We start from the raw sequence: 9691 nt of genomic DNA on the forward strand, positions 1-9691 counted from the left end.
GTTGATGAACTCAGAAAGAAGACCTTATATACTGAGTTGTTTTTAATTATCAATGTTTTTTGTGAAATAGTTCCTAAATATATATGAAGGACCTTCTGACCTTCTATGACTATTAACTTCTTTTTTTTTATTTTGGTCTTTTTGAGAAAGGGTTTCCCTGTAGCCCCAGCTGGCCTGGGGCCCACTATGTAGAGCAGACTGGCCACTAACTCACAGAGATCCACTTGCCTCTGCCTCCCAAGTGCTGGGATCAAAGGCATGCACCACCACGCCCGGGGAACATTAACTTAATGTTTTTTAATTTCTTTTTAAAAACTCTTAAAAATACTGAGTTTTTTACATTTCATACAGTAGTCATTAATAAAATGTAGACCAGCACCCACATGACAGCTAACAACTGCCTGTAATTCCAGTTTCAGGGGATCCGACAGCCTCTTCTGTCCTCCGTGGGCATTGCAGAACATGGGTGCATTTACCTACATGCAGACATAACAATTATACACATAAAATAAAAATAATAAATAAAATTAAAAAAAATTTAGACTCCACAGTTCTTTATCAAATTTAAATGACATGCCCTCCCTTATCTCTTCCCCCTGATGCCCCCACACCAATCCTCCTGTGCACATTAAGTCCTATCCAGTCAAGGATTTGTACCCAGATGTCCTTCAGTGCAAATCCATTCACTGGAGTCTAGTCAACCTATCTGGAGGTCACATGTGAAGTCTAGTCTCCCTCACCCAGTAGTAATTAGTTTTCATTAGTTCCCACCCATTTCCCTTGGTCCACTCTGGGCCCGTATCTGATTGAGCTGGCATGGGTTCTGGGCTGCATGCCACCACTGCCACAAGTTCACATGTGCAAGCTTCCAGTGGCCTGAAAACATCTGCTTCCCTTATGTTGTTGTAATAATAAACTACTTGTAATAGTTAAAAAGTAGTTTAAAAAAATCACAATTTCATCATACGATTCCAATAATGGGCACTGAATGCAACCACTGCACTTTCTTCCCAGGGTTTTCACAATGAGCTTTATAATACTATAAATATTTCCTGAGAAAATAACAGCCAGCCTATCATTTCATATAGTAATCAATACATATATATTTATAATACATATGTACAGATTACTATGAGGTATGATAAGCTGGCTTTTATTTTTTCACCATTTCCAACATTTCATATAACTGAGGTCCTTCTATTTAATCTGTATTGTATGCATTCCACTTACATATGGGCCATTTAGTAATGGATTTGGAGTTTATTTCCATAATTTTGGAACATTTTAGCCTTTGACATGTGTTTGCTGAATTCTATTTTTCTATAACAGAATTTTGAAAACAGTATTTTTGAATATCAATTATAGTAATATTATTCCAATGTACTAATACATATTTTAAAATTCCTAGCAGGTGATGACTTTTTGCTGTGACAAACCTTCAGAAGTGAGAAGTAGCAGCATTACAGCCTTTGTTAATAAAGCAAGTATTGGCAATTTTACTTAACAGTTTTAATGAAGGAATTTTGTAGCACTGAGTCTGCTACAAAGTTCTTGATAAAAGTGCCACTCTTCACGATTGGAATAATTATCACTATGGAGTGGCATAAAATACACTACTCCACAATAGCTGAACACCCTGAAATAAAACACGAGTTATAATAATGTGTTGAACCACAGTGGAAGGAATATAAAATGACTTAATGTAGGCACATTCCTTTCCCCCCTTATATTTTGAAACTACTTATAATGAAATCAATGTATAAGGGTGCACATGCTTTTTATATCTATATTAAGATCATTAAGAAACAGTAGTGATTCCCATTCATATATGTAGTTTGTATTTCATATCTTAGTCTTTGAGTTTCTAAGTCTCACCCTCCACTCTTCTCCCTTAAATACCTATATTTCATCATACCTTGTTAATTTGAAATATTCTTTGCAAAGTTCTATTTAGATAACTCAGTTCAGGATACAATATGCTGTACTGTACAGATTAATGAAAAATACAAGTTCTTGCCAGGTGTGGTGACCCATGCCTTTAGTCCCAGCACTAGGGAGGCAGAGGCAGGTGGATTTCTGTGAAATCAAGGCCAGCCTGGCAAAGCCATCCATAGCTACAGGGAGGGCCTATCTTGAAAAAACAAAAAACAAACAAACAAACAAACAAACAAACAAACAAATCAAAAAGTTCCTAACCAGAAAATATGACCTATTTTTTTTTACTTTTCTATTATTTTTCTGTACTCTTAAACTTTAGTTTTTATAAACAATATTTATCTCAATATATAGTTTGTTGATATTAGTAGTATATGGTGTCCTTATATTTGTGCATAAATCACTTTTCTTTTGTTGTGATAAAATACCACTACCAGAAGCAACTTAAGGGAGAAAATTCATTTTCTATTATGTTTCCAAATGGTGAGTCCATAATGACAGTGCAGTTGTACCAAGAGACAGCCATAGAAGGAATCTGAGAGACCACATCTTCAACCAGTGGTAGAAAGCAGAAGGACAAGGTTATAAACTCTCAAAGGGGGCCACAAGTAATGTGCTTTCTCCAGTGAGGCCACACCTTCCAAAGATTCTGCAGTTTTCCCAAACAATTGCCACACCTAGAGTCCAAGTGTTCAAATATGTAAACTTATTGGGAATAGTTCTCATTAAAACCATGACAGTTTGTGTATGATAGATCAGTTTGTTTCGCTTGTGTTGACCATATTATATAAGTGATTTGGGATTGATATGGGATTGTTTTGTATTATTTTTGAATTCATTATTTTTAAAATACTTAGCAATCACATTACAAATTGTATGCTAATACCATAAATACTAAGTCTTCACCCTACTAAAACACGTGAGGAACACTATATAATATAATGCTTTATTTGGCTAACATAAACAGAGATTTCCCAGTAAAAGCATTAAATTCATATTTTACAGAGAAAAAAATGTAATACGTTCCTTGTAATTTTGAAATAAAATCTTAAAGGTTCCACTCTTTTTTTTAATCTCCAGCTTTGCTTTCATTTGATCTAAAGAGATTATGTTAAATCCATTCTAATACCCTTTCTTACATGAAGTTTCCCACCAGCATCCTATGCTCCCAGCCCTCAAGGTATCATTTTGTTTCAGGAAAACATGGAAATGACAATAACAACAAAGAGTGTGAGAGAGCAAGAGAGTGAGAAAGTGTGCAAGAGAGACTCTCCAGCAAGTCTAACTGAACAGTGAGTTCTATGTAAATTTAGAAACTTTGTCTCAAAAATTAAGAGAGAAGAGCTAGCAAGATGACCCAGTTAGTAAAGGACCTCCCTTGCAACTTGTAATTTCAGTTTGACCCTGAGAAGCCATGCAGTTAGAAAGAAGACAACTGATTCCACAAATCTACTCTCTCACCTCCACAAGCACATTTTGACATATAATCCATATACACAACAACAACAACAACAAAAACTTAGTGTGCAGATGAAACAAAGAAAAAATATGAGATTGACTTCTAGCCTCTACGGGCAAAAGCACACATGTACACGTGCAGGCAGAGGCCTGCACACACAGAGGAACACACACACATATAAAATCATACTAGAATGTAAAACAGTTATGCAGAAAGAATATCATTTTGGAGGTTTAAAAGTGCATATCATGGGGCTGGAGAGATGACTCAGTGGTTAAGAGCACTGGCTGCTCTTGGCATATTGCTTAAATAGACTTTAGCTGTCATCTTTCCTCTAATATTTGAAACAATTACTTCAGTTTTAAGAAACATACCCACTGACTTTGATCTAACAGTCGTCAAAGCAGTAAAATTTAGCATATATGAAATCGGCCCTGGGCACTGGAAACTTGTTTCTCAGTTCATGTGCTTTATTATTTTTTTCTTAAATTTTATTTATTTTTTGAATTTTTGTGTATTTCATACAGAACAACTTAATCAATTTAAGTCATCTTATTTTGTGTGAGTACAGTGAACTTTATTGATGATATATCAGGAGAGTAGGGCTCCCTAAGCCGCTCCCCTTCTTCTGGGGGTCTAGGTTGGAAACTGTAAAGGGAGATACTCTGTCTTGGGAACTGAGTTGGGGCAGGGATCCTCCACCTGAGGGCCTCTCTTCCTTTTGCTGGGGTGAATGGTTCAGGGCTTCTTACTTGGAGGTCATGTGAACCATGAGGTCCATCACCCTGTTGCTGTGCCAAATTCGTTGTCATACCAGGAAATGAGCATGACAAAGTGGTCGTTGAAGGCAATGCCAGCCCCAACATCAAAAAAGAGAAGAGTGGGTGTCCCTGTTAAAGTTGCAGGAGAATACCTGGTCCTCAGTATAGTCCAGGATACCTTTTAGGGGGCTCTCGGATGCCTGCTTCATCACCTTCTTGATGTCATCGTATTCAGCAGCTTTCTCCAGACAGCAGGTCAGATTCACTACAGATACGTTGGGTGTAGGAACACGGAAGGCCATGCCAGTGTATATCCCCTTCAGCTCTAGGATGACCTTGTCCATAGCCTTGGCAGTACCCATGAATGCAGGGATGATGTTCTGGGTAGCCATATGCTGATCACGCCACAATTTCCAATAGGAGCCATCCACAGTATTCTGGGTAGCTATGATGGCTGTGGTAATGCATCTCTCAAAAAAGTCAAAGTTGTCATGGATGACCTTGGCAAGGGGGGCTAAAACAGTTGGTGGTGTAGGAGGCTTGTGACTCATTAGAATTAGTTTGTGGGGAATGGCAAACTTCATATGGATTTAGCACTTTGTCCAAGCTCACTTGTGGCTGATTAAGTAAATGGCCCACTAACTACTGACTTGAGTCTGTGAATGTTGCCTTGCCTGGGAAAGTCTTTACAGATGTGATGAGGTATGTTGAGGAGATTCTTGTTGCTTCTCTTTTTTATTTAGAAGATGACAGTAAGAAAATGGATAGAAAAAGAATTGAAGATGCTAATCTCAGAGAATGGAGTGGCATGGCTACAAATCACACAAACTGGCAGATGCTTGGAGCTAAAGTAAACAATAAAAACAATCAGTGCTTCTGAAGTGAATCATACATAACACTGCATTGTCAGAGCTATGAATTTTGGAACAGTGGAATCCAGTTCTGGATTTTTACCTATCTAGTTTGTTCTGATTTGTAATAGTCACTTCTAGAAAGTTGCTTAGAAATTGGAAAACTGTATGTCTTTACAATTGTGGGACAAAGGTCACATTTTTCTGATAGGTCAAGTCCAAAGTTTCCTACAACTCTAATTTATAGAGATCAGCATAGTAGAATTTGCATAACTACCTCATTGAAGTTTTATCAGCTTTCTATTTTTTATTTTTATTTTCTGTGTGAAGGTATTGCTTGCATGTCTGTTAAGTGCGCTTGTGGTGTGGAATGCCCACGTAGGTCAGAAGAGAACAACAGAATCCCCTGGAAATGAAATTACAGACAGTTGTAAGCCACCACGTGGGTGCAAAGCTAGTACTCTTCAACAATAGTCAGTGCTCTCAAGTGCTTGGTCCAGGCCTAGTTCTATAAACTTTTATAATATCTACAAATTATTTTTACATCATTTTAAAATTAGATCGGATCCTGTTATAGTATGCTCCTTATTTTTGTAAACAATTAAACCATTCTATACTTTATTCAAAAATGAAGATGTGATAAAATTATTGCAACATATACTGTTGTAGCTCCATTTGCTTTAATTTTCAGTGCCTGAAAACTTGATGTGCCTGCTAAGTAAGTATTCCTACACTGAGTTATAGCCCCTTCCCCAATAAACACTTCATATAGCAGGTTGCTAGTGGTGGTTTAGTACAATCCATGCTCTTTGTTTTAAGCTCAGCAACTGCCTATACGTTCTAGCCTTTGTTTTAAGTGTAGCCATGGAATCAAATTTCTGTCACTGAACTTTTTACAGAAATTATCTTTTCAATATTCCTCTGTTTAGAACATTAGGAATTAAATTCCCTTTCAGTTATTATCTTTAATTTTCATCTGGTAGGACTGAGTATGGGGAAAACATCCTCAACAATGCATTCATTAATGAATTCTTTGATGAATGTTGGGCAACACCTAGAAAGTTGGCACTTACAAAAGAAAATAATTAGGGTTTGATTCAACAATTGGAAAAAGGCCAAAATACATGATATGATTCCTAATGTAATACTATGAAAAATACTATGAGATGGTCATGACACAATGCACACAAGAATGAAAGCGACACAGTGGCCTCATAAATGCACATTAATAACTGTGTCAATCAAAATTAATAATCTTTAAAAATACAGTAATACTTTTGTTAGATTGAGACATTTTTAAAGAACAGATTAGCCTATATGTACATATGAAGAAAATGTTCATTGTATTATGTTCTCAAAAAAAATTAAATGCAAATCACTGGTATAATGCTTGCCAGACAAGCTCAGTTTCCTATGTTTGATGCTCTAGGCAACAACAAAAAATACAAACAACAAATAAGAAACAACAAATTTTAAAAATGGAGAAACAAATGCAAAGATCAATATAAAAAAGCAATGAGGAAATAATAGATTAATTGTGAAAATCGTAAGATCAATGGAGACATAAATATAGCTAATTCAAGTAAAAATTATGTATTCAATTTAATAAATTTTGATACTAAATCAATAACTAATATATTGATCAAAAAGTGAAATGACATGGTCAACAAATTGTTTCCTTTATACAAATTAATATTATAACATTAATGGCACAGAATTAGTGAGGCACTTTTTTATGTCTACTGTAACTTGGGAGACATAGTTCGCACAGGTATTTCTTAAGACTCATACATCTAAAGAATGTGAATCCTGTGTGGGAAGGAATATTGATAGTTGTAACCGCACTGATGTTGTATCCAAAATGTTTGTATGGCAGAAGATAATTAGGACACATATTTTATGAACCAGAAAAGTTACATACTAGAAATAACTGTCATGGGTTGGTGTTGGACTCTCTTCCCCTGTGATAACATATAACGGTACTAGAAAGAAATTAATTTTCAAATATCAAGACATTAACAAAGAAGTTGGAATCAACAAGGCATAAAAAATTAGATTATAAATACTACACAGTATTTTTACTAGATATACACAGAAATGTCTTATTATATGAAAACAAAATATTACATTCTCTGAGTTCTCTATATACAGACGAAATCTTGAATCATCATTTAAACGAAGCATCCTGGAAAACCATTAAATTCTGTTCTATGTATACCATCTGTTCTTTGAAACCATCACCTACGTTCTGCTTCATATTTTTTGATGCTCTCGTACTTTACAACATGAACATAATATGTAAAAAATACATTTTGCAAAAGAGGAATTATAATCAAATATGAATGAAATGATTAATTTCTTCTTTATCTATTCTCATTACTGCTTTAACTAGGGGATGTCAAAAAAATGATTGTGCCCAAAGTTTTTCCCTTGAAGCAGCAAAAATAATTCAAATGAGCAAGAATGAATTAAGTCAAATTAGTCAAATTAAAGTGAAAGAAAAAGAGTTTGCATGACAAATTAACTGTATTCTCTGATTTCTTGAAATCATAAAATACATCAGAATATATAACATGGGGTTTTATCTTTGAAAATAATATATGGTTTGTAATAAATCAGGAAAGAAATAAAAACAACATGTCTTCATACATAATTATTACCTGAAAGAATGGCTTAGCCTGCCTGGTGATAGAGGAAACTGAAACAGGGAACTGCAAGGTTGAAGGCCTATCTGGCTTACAGAGTTAGTTTAAGGTCAGCCTGAATAACTTAAGTGGACCTCAAAATAATGGTAAAAAGTGAGCTTGGCATATGGTTAGAGCATTGAGTACTTTCTTAGCATGTGAGAGGCTCTGGGGTCATTCTCCAGTATTGTACCTCACCATCCCACCAAAGACAATGTTAATATTACCTATTCTGGATTTAGGTGCTCTTCCGCAATGATTGTCTTTCTTCTTTAATGCCCTCTTTTGCTCACCAGAATGAAAAGTGGTCACTTAATACTTACATTATGGAATTTGTTAAATCTGTAATCAGTGAAATAACTTAGTTTTATTTTGAAATATTTTCACTGATAAATTACACAAATGTAATCATTCATAGTTGAAAAGTATTATGTATTTTTCTCTGCTTGTATAATTTATTATTTCATGGTGAATAGCATTATTTCTTATAATGATCATTTTGTAAAAAAGTAGAGATCAATCACTAGAGTGATCATATTTTTAAGAATAAAAGCATCAAAAATCTCCAAAGAGCTTGCCAATTACCTGGTCCGGTAGTTTTTCAATCTGATTTGTAAAATTTAAGTCTCTCATGGATACCACAAATACTATCTTGAGAAACTAAGACAAATTTTTATTTCCTTTTTCTGCAGAAGTTCCCAAAGATATTTTTGTTCTGTTCAATAGAGATTTCTGTAACTAGAATATGATTTATTTTTTAAAAGGCCCTTTACTTACAAATAGAATTCAAACTATTTATTAGATGTATGGGAGGCCAAAGAGCTTGAGGTGAATCAAAAGAGAATGCATATAGAAAAGTAATAACAATACATAGTATTTTGTAAGCCAATAAAAAGTGTAAGGGGCTGAAGAGATGGCTCAGCAGTTAAGAGCACTGGCTGATCTTTCAGAAGACCCAGGTTCGATTCCAAGAACCCACAGAGCGCCTAACAACCATTCTTAATTCCAGTTCTAGGGGAATCCAACACCCTCCTCGGACCTCCAAGGGCACTGCATGACATGGATGCACTTAGACACATGCTGGCATGTGTATACTCACATGTGTATACTCATACACATAAGATAACAATAATAAATGAAAATATTTTTAAATAGTGCAAGTTAAAGTAAATTAAGATTTATGAGGTAAATATTATGTTTGCTACTGGTTATTAAATAAAAATTTAGTGCAATGTAGTAGAATCATAGCCATAGTTTTTCCTTTATAAACTGTGGCCTGCCTAGACACAGACTCATGGCCCTCATAACAGTTTCCGTTATAGATTCCATCTTATGAAGTGGGCCTTATATAATCAGAAAGTTCTTACTTACTCCTTTGGCAATTTTTCTGCTATTTTTGCCAGGGCAGTCATTATTTTAGCTCACAGAGTTCACAGCAGGATGATTAAGTTTCTCTACAGTAACATGCGTAACACCTCCAGAACTATAAATTCTAGTCAGTAGAGATGAGGCTTCATGGTCAGTACCAGCTGACTTGTCCTTCTTTATTCGACCACTCACATATGTAGTATCTTCAACAGTAGAATCTTAATGTCCAACCACAGATACCGTCAAATAATACACGCTCTTGACATTCCTCTTGATGACTACCAGAGCTACATGAACATACCCTGCTAATGAACATACCACACACCTGGGGTTGAAGATATAGAGAAATGAAGCAGAAACTGAGCTGAAAGCTTTGTTCCATTTTGCTAATTTTCATAATCCCAGAAGATGCTGTTCAGGCTGCTGGAGAAGAAAATGCATGAATGTCCTTACCCAGTTTGGAACTTTACTAATTTACCATACAAATTCTAGTCATTGCAACAATAGTGACACAACAGTTATAGGGCAACCAATAATTCTCTGGTTCCGAAATCTGGTAAAAAATCAAAGGCTAGGGGCGTCATTGGCCCTAAGCAGGAAACTGCTACTGCTATTTAGTGACATTTTTATGGT

At 35.3% G+C, this 9691-nt stretch overlaps 1 pseudogene; it reads right to left on the reverse strand.

Moving 5' to 3' along the window:
- Positions 1-3971: 3971 nt before the first annotated feature.
- On the reverse strand, positions 3972-8323 carry LOC103733799 (annotated as a pseudogene).
- Between the last annotated feature and the right edge of the window lie 1368 nt (positions 8324-9691).

This window comes from Nannospalax galili, unplaced genomic scaffold (assembly GCF_000622305.1).
Source record: "Nannospalax galili isolate Female #2095 unplaced genomic scaffold, S.galili_v1.0 scaffold176, whole genome shotgun sequence".
In the NCBI taxonomy this organism is placed as follows: Eukaryota; Metazoa; Chordata; class Mammalia; order Rodentia; family Spalacidae; genus Nannospalax; species Nannospalax galili.